This window comes from Theropithecus gelada, chromosome 6, assembly GCF_003255815.1.
Source record: "Theropithecus gelada isolate Dixy chromosome 6, Tgel_1.0, whole genome shotgun sequence".
Taxonomy (NCBI): domain Eukaryota; kingdom Metazoa; phylum Chordata; class Mammalia; order Primates; family Cercopithecidae; genus Theropithecus; species Theropithecus gelada.
The window spans coordinates 86,877,689-86,891,013 of NC_037673.1; the positions used below are offsets into that span (position 1 = coordinate 86,877,689).

The 13,325-nt window shown below is 37.8% G+C and overlaps 1 long non-coding RNA gene across 1 annotated transcript in view; it reads left to right on the forward strand.

Moving 5' to 3' along the window:
- LOC112626464 overlaps positions 1-12,690 on the forward strand; it is a 37,855-nt gene extending 25,165 nt beyond the window's left edge. The window contains exons 2-3 of the long non-coding RNA XR_003119896.1: positions 10,702-10,764; positions 10,848-12,690. This is a non-coding gene — a long non-coding RNA (uncharacterized LOC112626464). The remainder of the gene's footprint in view (positions 1-10,701; positions 10,765-10,847) is intronic.
- Positions 12,691-13,325: the final 635 nt, after the last annotated feature.

The window sequence follows — 13,325 nt, forward strand, 5'->3', positions numbered from 1 at the left end:
ATAAATGTTTGTGCATGTATCCCAAGTATCAGCATTTGGGGAATCATGGCTACTTGGAAGGAACAAGCCAATGCGGGGGTCTGAAATCCTGAGTCAGAGATCCGAACTGGATAGGAGGCCTATCACTCAATCTAGCTTTGTAGACTTTTTGGTAATTAACCCTGGAAGGTCACTTCTCAGACCCCGGCCTGTGCAGCACTGTCTTCTCAGCTTCAATTCTAACAAAAACAGCAGTAATAAAACTTCATGAGCAACCAATAAAGCTCTGTCTTTTAAAAAATATACCTACTTTTAATCTTTATGACATCATCATTTTAAGTTAGGGAATATTAGTTCTATCTCACAGATAAAGGAATGGAGGCTCTAGAATAATAATAACTTGCTCAGCATCATATAACTAGTAAGACACTGAGCAGTGATAGATTGATTCCACAGCCCAGCTCTTTCTACTGTTGCCCATGGTCAATCTTCAACTTTTTATTTTGGCAAAGTGCCTTCCAGAGGAAGTTCCACTATAAGGCAAAGTAGGGCCTCCTGAGCCAGCATTCCCTAGACCATGGGCCTCTTGTTAAAACTTAAATAAATATACTCCTGTAAAGACTGAGCAGTGATTGACTGATTCCAAAGCCCAGCCCTTTCTCTGTTGCCCATGGTCAATCTTCAACTTTTTATTTTGGCAAAGTGCATTCTAGAGGAAGCGCCTCTGTAAGGCAAACTAGGGCCTCATGAGCCAGCATTCGCTAGATCATGGGCCTCTTGTTAAAAGTTAAATAAATATAGTCCTGTAACATAGATTTGTTTCCATTTCAATCACAATAAAATATAAACTAATTTTTATTTACCTTTTTAGGCTGACACATTATCTTCTAGTGTCCAGAATCTAGGGTATAGATGGTTAGTCATATACTTAGAGTAAACAAAAGTTATTACATCTTTGTAAGATATAAAATTGCACAATAGTATTTCACAGCAAGTGCAGCTACCACTTGATACTCTTGTAACTGTGCATTTCTGAGACATCACAGATAATTTCAGTCAGTGAACTCAGCAAAGCCCTGATTACAGACAGACAAGTCACTTAAATAGATGTATTTGGATTAAATAAGAGAACTCAGTGACTAAACTGTAGTAGTGGTTATTTTGTCTTAATTTTTAGTTCTTCAGAGATCCCTGTTTTGAATAGTAGTTGTTGTTAATACACTTAGGAGCATTCTATAATTGAAAAGACAAATTGTCCATGTTTAGAGACTAAATAAAATAAAGTAATAATATTACACCCATCAAAAATAAAGTTTGAAAAATAGGAGAGGTAATAAAAGCAAAGTATTTGAATCATTTTATGTATAATGAAAAGGAAATGCCAATATGTAAGAATGCAATGTGCTTCATTTGTGATTTGGCCTAAAGCTGGTATAGCATAATCTTAGACTATGTAGATATAGAGGGTCACTTGGGAGTGGTTTCTCAACACTGTGTTGAGAATACAGTGAAACCTAATCAGATCTCAGCAGTATAGAGTGCAGGGATTGATTAGTGATGTCTGCCTTGGGAGCAGGGCAGGAAAGAGTGATGACTTTCATCTTACTCTAACCTTGGAGTCACCATCTAGGCTCCATTTGACACTGAAACCAGCTCAGCTGTTCTTCACTCAAGGAGGCTGCAAAACACAATGAAAACAAGCCCCTGACTGAGAGATAATGGCTATTCAAATTTACTTTGACTTATAGTTAGTCTAACACCCACTAGCCTATGAGAAGAGCTTCTAGGTACAGTAAGTTCTCACTTAATGTGGATAGCTTCCTGGAAACTTCGACTTTAAGCAAAACAACATGTAATAAAACACAGTTAGGCTAGGCGCTGTGGCCTCACACCCGTAATCGCAACACTTTGAGAGGCCGAGGCAGGCAGATCACTTGAGGTCAGGAGTTTGAGACCAACCTAGCCAACATGGTGAAACTGTCTGTACTAAAAATAAAAAATTAGCCCAGCATGGAGGTGCGCACCTGTAATCCCAGCTACTTGGGAGGCTGAGGCAGGAAAATTGCTTGAACCTGGGAGGCGGAGGTTGCAGTGAGTTGAGATTATGCCACTGCGCTCCAGCCTGGGTGACAGAGTAAGACTCTGTCTCAAAAAAACCACCAAAAACCCCCAATTTTACCATAGGCTAATTGATATAAACAAGAGTTAAGTTCCTACAACACATATTTTTGTCACAAAAATATCACCAAACTTCTAAACAAAGACCCAAGACACTTCTAATATTAAACACTGAAATAAATGTGAGCTATATATATATATATTTAAGAAAGATCAATAAAAACAAGTAAGATAATTATTTACCCAACTTTTGGTGAATCAATGAGTGATATTGATATAGTGGTGGGGGGTTAAATCAAGGAATAAAAGTCTGCAAAGTGAAAATTGTTAGGAGCACCTCCTACCACCAGGCAGTTCAAAAACAACCAATATGGCAGGCTCAATGAGCACCTTCAGATGGCATCATTTATTGTCATGCATTTGTATGATTACAGGAGACTTTAAGCATGTTTATTTTACAACCATTTGCATTCATTCATTCATTCATTGCTTTTCTAGCCCACTTATTCTAGTTCAGGGTCACAGGTGGCCCGAGCCTATCCAGGTAGCTCAGGGCTTATGGCGGAAACCAGCCCTGTCCAGGCCACCATCCCAAGCTGGGACCATGTAGACATTCCAATTCACCTAACATGCACATCTTTGGAATGTGGAAGGAAACCAAGCTACCCGGAGAAAACTCATGCAGACATGGGGAGAATGTGTAAACTCTACATGGACAGTGGCCCTTCTGGGAATTTATTTTTTTCCCCCTACCAACATTACAACAAAACGACATGGACAAAACGATGTTTTTTGAGGACCTGTTATATACACATCATGTATATGATGTAGTCTCTGAAGCTATAGAAAAGGAAATGGCCTGGCAAATAGAAGCACTGCTAGGGTCTTCAGGAGCTGGGCCTTTTGCAGGGCAGAATGAGGGCGCTGGCCTATTACAAACCAGGCAAAAGAGGATATATGAAAGTGGAAAGGAATCCTGCCTAGGGAAACTGTAATAAATCATGTCAGAAATAGCAGCAGTTGGTAAAAGACAAATAGTCACTTTGGGGTATCTTTTTCAATACAGGAGAATGATAATGACTACAACACATCTCTAAAGTGTAAAAATATGAAAACTTGAATAGAATATTATATCAAATCTTTTCTGAATTCTGGCTCTCCTATTTGTAAAACCTTGAACTGCAGTTCCTTATCAGTAAACCGGAGATAATAATAATCCTTACCTCATAGAAGGTCTCTGGTACATAGTAAGTGCTATGCAAGTGTTAGCTTTCATTAGTAAACAAAAAAAATGACCTCTGTGGGTGGTCAGGGACATGTGAAACATATTTACTGATTATACAGAAATGGATGACCACACATAGCCATTCAAAAATATGAAATGATATCCAAGAAATATTGTTGCTTAAAAGAACCCAAGGTGCAGAACTCTGTGTACTGTATGTTTGCATTTTTTAGAAGGATATTTAAATGCATATATGGAGTGGTACTCAAGAAACTGTTATGATCTGAGGAGACTGGGAAGTCTGGGCAGGAGATAAGCCTATTTCTCATTGTGTACCTTTTTGTACTGGTTGAATTTTTAAGTCATGCACATATTTTTTTTAATTGACAAGAACAAATTCAAAGTTAATATATAGAAATTATTATCCCTCAGGTTAGGCATTTTTCCAATATAGTGTTTCACCTATTGAAATAGAAAATTTTCATTAGCCATTTGTAGAAGTGAGCTATTGCTAACAGCATGACCTTTAACAATTCCATGAAATCTGCATAAAGTCATCTGTAGTCAATCATCACATGTAACAATTTAAGATATCATATTATGGTGAAATATTTGTTGGATCTCATTTTAATCCTAATGTTTAATTCAGTAATTTGGATTATAAATGTATTCAGATTCACTGAAATATATCATAATAGTAACATTTTTCATTTGAAGCATGTGACATGTTTTGGCCAATAATAAGCTTAGATTTTTAAAATGATCTAAGCCACCAAAAGCTTCTGGTGGCTTTAACATGAATAGTAGCACAAAACTTTCTTTTCTTTCTTTTTTTTTTTTGAGACACGGTCTGGCTGTCACCCAGGCCAGAGTGCAGTGGCGCGATTTCAGCTCACTGCAGCCTTGACCTCCCTGGGCTCAGGTGATCCTCCCACTTCAGCCTCCTGAGAAGCTGAGACTTGCCACCACACCCAGCTAAGTTTTGTATTTTTAGTGGAGATGGGGTTTCGCCATGTTGCCTAGGCTGGTCTCAAACTCCTGGGCTCAAAGCCATTTACCTATCTCGGCCTCCCAAAGTGCTGGCATTATAGGCATGAGCCACCACACCCAGCCCCACACTTTCTTATTTATTAAAATTATATATATTTGTTTTATAATATTTGGAAATGATAGAAATAACAAAATTGGCCTCCCTATAGGAATCCTACCTTGTATATACTTCTGTGAATGGTTTTTTTTTTTTTTAAAGCATTTTTCCTTTTATTTTTTATAAATTACATAAGGGGATACTGGGAAGATGGTGACTGGAATATTTTTTGGTACACTTCCACACCCAGTTCCGGTCTATGTACTTTCTTAAGCCCAATTCAGGAAACAGAGTACAGGTAAGCTGTAAAGCCCTGGGGCTGGGAGGGCAGAGGAGAACCAGAAAGCCACGGATCCAGGGGAGACTTTGGCCGTCTCAGGGAGAAAGTACAGTCTCAGCACAAGTATACTCAGTCTCCTTGGCCTCCAAAAAATCAAGACGGAGTTTAATAGGTTCGCTGAGTCTTCCCTGCTATCGAGGCTGGGAGATCCTTGAGAGGCCAGATAAGAGGGTGGCTTCCTTCCATTGCTGCAATAGGGCAATGGCTTTCTGCCTGCTTCTCCACTTGCCACTTTGACACCATCTTTGCCTTGCATCCTGCAAGACCACTGCCATACAGAGTTCTCTAGCAACCAGAAACGAACCAACTGAGCTAAAAGGAAAAATAACATCCTATTTAAATGGGGTCAGGAGCCAGAGGGGCTGACCCAGCAGACCAATCACTGAAATAGAGCTTCTGGGAGAAGCAAAAGGAAATCTTGAATTCAAAAATAATAAGAGCACCCAAGGAAATAAAAGTGTTGCACAAAAGAGGCTCTCTGGAGCTAAGAAAAAATTCCAAATAAATAATTTAGTAGAGGAACTAGGGGAGGAGATGCTATGCTCACTGCTGAAATGTGAAATAGTTGTCTAGAAATCAGGACCAAGACATTTCTTGAAGTACAGAGTAAAAATATAAAAAGATGGAAATCTGGGGGAGATACTTAGGAAATATGTCTAGGAGGCCTAACATGTGAGTAATAGTAGTTCCACAAGAAGAAAAAAGGAAGCCAGTAATAAACAGGCAAGACAGTTTCCATAAGATGAAGAAAAAGGCTTGGAGTGGTGGCTTATGCCTATAATCCCAGCATATTGGGAGGCCAAGGCAGGCATATGGCTTGAGCTCAGGAGTTCAAGACCAGCCTAGGCAACATAGTGAGATGCTATCTCTACAAAACATAGAAAAATTAACCAGGCATGGTGGTGCACACCTGTAGTCCCAGCTATTCAGGAGGCTGAGGCAGGAGGATTGCTTGAGCCCTGGAGGTGGAGGTTGCAGTGAGCTGAGATTTGGCCATTGCATTGGGCCAGAGAGCCATTGCATTGTCACCCATTGCTTGGGTGATAGAGAGAGACCTTGTCTCAAAAAAAAAAAAAACAAAAAACAAAAAAAAAACGAAAAAATTAGTGCTTGTAGATGGTAATACCTCACCAAGTTCCAGACTGGAGACATGAAGAAAAACATACTTAGTATATAATGATAAAATTCCTATTGCTAATTATTAATAGAAAATGTTATAAGACTTCAGGTGGAAAGAACAAGTCCTAGATAGGAAAACATTTCAGACTTGGTTATCAGTTCTCTAGTACCACCCAGGCAGCCAGAAGACAGTGGAGTAGCATCTATTGATACTTATGTTACTTCTTCAGTGCCTTAGATATATTAATTGTACCAATTCATTTGTTCCTCACAATAACCCTGTGAGGTAGGTTCATTTTTATCTACACTTGACCAGTGAGGAGACTGAGGCACAGAGATGTTATGTAATATGTCCGAGGTCTCACAGCTAGAAAATGACAGAGCCAGGACTCAATGAAACTGATCTGGCTCCGGAGATTCCATACTACATCATCACTCAGCCTCTTAAATGGGGTATCACATTTGAGGAAGACACGTTGGAAAAAAGTCTAGCAAACAACAGAAGAACCAGAAGACAGAAGAAATAAAGTGAGCAATGAACCCAAACTGTGGTGTGTGTTCTTTCCTTGCTTGTCCCCTACTCTTCCTCGGCAGATTTTACCATTGTGGAAAAGTGTTCATTTCATTGACTGACACCCCAGGCGGAAAAGGAAAAGGAAAAAAATCTCAAATTGATTGTTTTAACCTCAAATGATCATAAGAATGTGGAACATTTCTTAGGGAATCAGAGTTTTGTATTAAAATTTATACTGATAAGTTGGTGAAAATAAAGCAGAGACCTATTTTATCAAGCTCATTTCATACTTTTTGAAGATGTAAAGTTTCTTGTAATTTATATTTAACTTACAGAAAAATTCAGATAATGAGTGATAAGAGTGAGATAAAGCTTTGCTCCTTTTAAGTTCCCTGCTGGCTGGAAAAGAATAGAGAGCTCGGAAACAGATGTTTACGTATCAGAAATGTGATAAATGACAGAGATGCTATAAAATTCAAGGAAACAACGAGCATTATTCAATAAATGATGCCAGGGCAATTCTTCACCCACATAGAAACAAATAAAATTAGATTCTTACCTAACATCATACTAAAAAAAATACATTTTAGGTGTATAAAAGACTTTAGTGTGAAAGAACAGCTTTAAAAATTCTAGAAGAAAATTCTTTATGCCCTCAGAATAGTGATTTAGGAAAAAAAAAAAGACAAGACATAAAAAACATCATAAAGCAAAAGAAAGCAATCTGCATAGGGAGTATACACATGGGTTTTCCTTTAATATTACTTCATGTGCATTAAGGACAAGCATTAAGAAGTAAATATATGTGCCGTAGATTGAGAGAGAGATTTACAGCACTTATTACTGGCTTTCAAAGAAATGATATTGCAAATATATAGAGATACCTACAAAATTAGAAATAAAAGGCCCGGCGTGGTGGCTTATGCTTGTAATCCCAGCACTTTGGGAGGCCGACTGGAGGATCGCTTGAGCCTAGGAGTTTGAGACCAGTCTGGGCAACACAGTGAGACTTTACCTCTATAAAAAAGTAAAAAATTAGCTGGGCAGTGGCTTGCGCCTGTGGTCCCAGCTACTCGAAAGACTTAGGTGGGAGGACCGCTTGAGCCCGGGAAATCAAGGCTGCAGTGCGCTATGATTATGCCACTGCACTCCAGCCTGCACAACAGAGTGAAACCCTGTCTCCAAAAACAAGCAAACAAAAAAACTTAATCATCAACTCAATAGAGAAACAGGTAAAGAGATGAAGAGGCAAAGATGCTTAACCTCCCTGGTAATCAGGAAAAAGGAAATTAAAATCTTTATGTGACATCATTTCACACACATCAGACTGCATGAAATCAGAAAATTTCATAAAAGGACATGTTGGTGTGGAGGAGAAGAAAGAAGTTATACTGCTGGTGAGAGGCTGTACAGGGTGATGATGTGGAATTTAGAGAAAGTCTTGTATGTGCATATGAGAAGATTGGGACAAGACAGTGATGGCAGTGTTGTTCATAATACAACTATGGAAAAATATCTAATTGTTAAATGGGGAGTGATTAAGTATATTTTACGTGATGGAAAATGTGAATGAACCATAGTTATATGTATCAACCTGTGGCTAAATCTCAATGTTATGTTGAGTGAAAAAACGAACATGGGAAAGGCTGTATATAAAGTTTTAAAATGTGCCAGACAGTATTGTATATTGCTTATGGATGCTTATGCATGTAGCAAAGTCACAACAGCATGTGTGATAATAATGACACACACATCAAATTGAGGTAGTATTTATCTCTGGGATGGGAAAAAAATCTAATTAGTGTGTATGTGGAGGTGCCCAGATTATTTTATTTTCTGTTTTATGTTTACAGCTTATGGGAGGCACTTAGATTTTCTTTCTTTCTCTTTCTTCCTCCCCTCCCCTCCCCTCCCCTCCCCTCCCCTTCCCTTCTCTAGAGTTTTGCTCTTGCCACTCAGGCTAGAGTGCAATGGCGCGAACTCGGCTCACTGCAACCTCCACCTCCTGGGTTCAAGTGATTCTCCTGCCCCAGCCTCCCGAGTAGCTGGGATTACAGGCGCCTGCCACTATGCCCAGATAATTTTTGTATTTTTAGTAGAGACGGGATTTTGCCATGTTAGCCAGGCTGGTCTTGAACTCCTGACCTCAGGTGATGTGTCCGCCTCAGCCTCCCAAAGTGCTGGGATTACAGGCGTGAACCACTGCTTCTGGCCTGGATATTTCTATTATTCCCTGAATGTTTTGGTGAGCTTGAAATATTTTACATTTAAAACAGAGGGGGAAATTTACTATTGTTATTGTTTAAAAACATATGACAGTAGGCATTTTCCAAAATGATGCATAACATTATAATGAATTTGATTGGATGTTGGATTTTTATTCATCTTAAAAAAATGATGCCATCTGTTGATTTATTTGCAGTGGGGAAGAATGCCCTGTATAAAGAAATATGTTTTAAAAGTTAATTAATGCAAAAAAGGTTTTTTTTCCCCAGAAAAATAAAGTATTATTTTACTACAAAGAAAAGTACTGTGATTTACTTAGGTTAAAACTACTTGCAGATTCTTAGTTTAATAAATTCTTCTTCTTTTTTTTTTTTTTTTTTTTGAGACGGAGTCTCACTCTGTCACCCAGGCTGGAGTGCAGTGGCATGATCTCGGCTCATCACTGCAACCCCTGCCTCCTGGGTTCAAGCAATTCTCGTGCCACAGCCTCCCGAGTAGCTGGGATTACAGGTTCCCACCACCACACCTGACTAGTTTTCATATTTTAAGTAGCGACGGGGGTTTCACCATGTTGGCCAGGCTGGTCTCGAACTCCTGACCTCAGGTAATCTGCCCACCTCGGCCTCCCAAAGTGCTGGGATTACAGGCATGAGCCACTATGCCTGGCCAGTTTCAATAATTCTTGATAAGTACTTGTAGCCTAAGCTAAGTAATGCTTTCCTTCTTCAGAGTTGCACAGGTAGAAATAACTAATCATCTCATACTTTAGTGCATGGCTGTTCCTAAGCATTGTTTTCATATAGTTGCGTGGTTGAATGGGTCACGATAAAAGTAAAAACCAAAGTGAGATTAGAGTTACATAAACAAGATCAGTTTGCTGCCTTCCCCAGGGGTCAAGTCTACCAGATGAAGGTTTAAGTAATAGCCCCCAACCTGCGGAAGATGTTGAAATACTTTTCTTTCTCATTGCTGGATTATAGCTTTGTTTATATAGCATTTTTTCAAGATCTATGGAACATTTTGATGTGTTAGACATTTAAGAACTCTGTTTGTTATACAAACCATTAAAACCAAACCAAACCAAACCAAAACAAACCTTTCCTCCAGTGTGAAAATAGGTTTATTTTCAAGATTTCTTTTTGGTTTTCCTTCTAAAATACCCCTCTCCTTTTTCTCTGTCTGCACCCTAATCTAGGTCCCCATAACTTTCAGGGTTACATCAGGGTCATTTTGAATGTTCTCACTGCTTCTAGATTCTTTCTTCCAGCTCCATCCCCCAATTCTAGGCAGCTCTCTACTTAAAGATGTACAGTAGTTATTCATTGCCAACTGGATGAAATTATTAATCTCAATTTGGACTTTCCATTTCAGGTCAGCTATTCACAGAAGCTGGCTTGTGACAAAGTTTTTACTGGTCCACAGTAACATGATAAAGTTAGGGTTGTATAAAGCTAAAGTTATTCATAATTAAAATTTCAATATTATTTTAGCTTTTTGTGATAAAATATTCTTCATAAAATTGAGTTGATAGTCGATGGAAGAATTTAAAAAAAATCTTCCTTGGGAAAAGTGAGTTGACTCTCTCTCTGTCTCTCTCTCTCTGAAAATGTTTGCTGGTCTGGGAAATTTAGTGAAGATTTTGTAAAATTCTTCCTTAACAGCCTCATTTATTCCTATCTCTCTGTTTTTTCTAATGTCCTCCAGCTACTTAAATACAAATGCTGCACTTCTGGTGACACCCAGATAAAATCTCCTTGCTTTCAGTTAGTCTTTAACTAACACCTTGTGCTTCCTCACTCATCTGCTTTAGCACTTATGAGAATATTTGTCAAAATTTCTGGCATTGGTTGTCGCCAGAATTTTTGTTTTTCATATATGTCTTTTCTCTCCAGTTTAAATATATGTAAAAAGAAGAACTTTTTTCATTTTCTTTAATCTTTTACCCTACATAGATTGAAAATACAAAGATTTGGTAAGGACATAGAAACTCTTATAAAATGTTTTGTACCATAGTATCCCCAAAACATTGTTATATGTGGGTATAATGATTTAATATTTATGAATTATAGCGAATCTTCATCATCTATTTCCAGCTTTCTACTTTCCAGGTCCACTGGTGTTTGGTGTACCCATGTGACTAGTTTGTCCAAAGAGATGTGAGTGAAAGTGATGTGTCACTTCCAGATGGAAGCTTTTTGGGCAAGTGTAAATTTTCTAGCTCTTTTCTTCTGTGCTATAGAAACTAGGAATATTCCAGTTGGTGACTGACACCTTAGTTGGGTCCCTAGAGTGAGTTTGATGTGGAGGAGCCCAAAATGACCTTCAGTGAAGCTGGAGTGTGAGCAAGAAATAAACCTTTGTTTTTTAATTTTCTGAGGTTTTGGAAGTTATAGATTATAACTGCATAACCTATCAATATTGATATAAGTTTCAATTCTTAATGAAAATTTTGAATATTCTTTTCTGATTATTTCTAACTTATTAATTTAAAATGTCAGATATCTATACTTTCAGTATATTCTATATCCTACATTTAAAAATAAAAAATAGAATGTTGAAAACTAAATCATTTCAATGAGATGACAACTCAAAATCTTATAGTATCATCCAGAAACATGTAGAACAGATTTAAAAATACACAGTACTGAAATTGGCAGGTTGAAAAGAAGACACATATGAAAGGTAACTTCTTTGGAAAGAAACAGCTATGCACAGTACTTAAGAATGAAATTTCCATGTCTCATTAATACCTCTGAAACAGTTTTACTTTCTATCCCAAACTTTAATGATCCTAGAAAGCTGGTTTGAATCCGTTTTTACAGAGTTGTTTTGGATTTAAAATAACTAAAATTTGAGAGCTGGGAGAAATTATATTTAACACTTTTTTGTCATTCATGGTTTAATGTTTAATGAATAAGTTCTTCACTAAACTTATGTGGTGAGGGTCTGGTGGTGAAAAGTACTTCTTCAACTGGATATATTAGAATGAGAACAGCAAAGCAAGAATCTGGTAGAGGCACATAAAGGAGTCGTGATCTGTGGGAAATTATTTTGTATGATTCTTCAAGATGACTGTACATATAAGCATAAAAGTCAATAAACAAGTGCCTAACCTTTAGCTCTAAATTAACTTTTGAGCGCTTTGAATGCCTGGCACAAAAATAGTTGGAGGTTTGGCGCCATCTGGTGGCCAAATATCAACTTTTCAGATTCTCTTTTAAGGCTTAAATGAATTATTCTGCACTTTTCAATAAACACTATTAATAGATAAAATTATTTAAAATGTTGATTTCAAGAACTTGAGAACAAAAATCAAAGACAGATTTCTGTTATGTTACCTATTGTTATATGACAGAATTTCAGTCTTGAATGGGTTCTTTTATACTTGTATTTGATTTATTTATGAAAGCATTATACACATAAATCTGCTATCTTTTTCTTAATACAAGAGAAGATTCTTTCGCCAAAAGAAATCAGACTAGTTCAATAAAATCTAAATTTATTTTTTCACAATTCTATAAAAGATTGAGCTAGGGGTATGTGAGTGTATGAATATCAGAATTTATTTTAAAAATGCAAGAGGGAGAGGGGGAAGGAGCTGGTAGTGACATTGTTAATTGTCTGCTTTGCAATAGCAAAGACTTGGAACCAACCCAAATGGCTATCAATAATAGACTGGATTGGGAAAATGTGGTACATATACACCATGGAATACTATGCAGCCATAAAAAAGGATGAGTTCATGTCCTTTGTAGGGACATGGATGAAGCTGAAAACCATCATTCTGAGCAAACTATCACAAAGACAGAAAACCAAACACTGCATGCTCTCACTCATAAGTGGGAATTGAACAATGAGAACACTTGAACACAGGGAGGGGAACATCACACACCGGGGCTTCTCGTGGGGTGTGGGGAGGGGGGAGGGATAGCATTAGGAGATATACCTAATGTAAATGATGAGTTAATGGGTGCAGCACACCAGTATGGCACATGTATACATATGTAACAAACCTGAACGTTGTGCACATGTACCCTAGAACTTACAGTATAATAACAATAAAAAAAATGGCCTGCTTTGTACCCAGGGCTGGGTTGGATTCTTTCAGTGGATGGTCTCAATGAATTTCCGCAACCATCTTTCCAATGGGAAGTGTTGTCCCAGCTTTACTGCTGGACCAGTGTCTAAGAGGTTAAGGACATAAATGCTCAAGTTTCGTGAGAAAGCTGTTTATTTTAGCAGAATGATTGCAATTGCTTATATTAAGCTACGACAGAAAAACTGGATTAACACTTCTTTTAGTCTTTTTTTTTTTTTCAGCTTTTCAAGATAAAAGTTTCCTGTGTCTCCTGATTAAAGTGCTTCTGTGATTGTAGCTCTGCATTAAGTTGTATACTGCCTCGTTCTTTCCTTAGAGCTTCCTTTCACAATCCAGAAAGCAACTCGGTGGGGCACAGCATGGGGTAAACAAAATGCCAAGGGAGGGAAGAGTTCATATTGGTGGAATTTTTTAGTTACCTCTCTAGAAACTAGTGGAAACTTCTTTGCTTCTCTTCTTTTTACTGACGATTTTAAAAAATAAATTGTTTTATTTTACATTCGGGGGTACATGTGTATGTTTGTTATATCAGCATATTTTGTAGTGGTGGGGATTGGGCTTCTAGTGTATCCATTATCCAAATAGCGAACATTGTACCTGATAGGTAACTTTTCAATC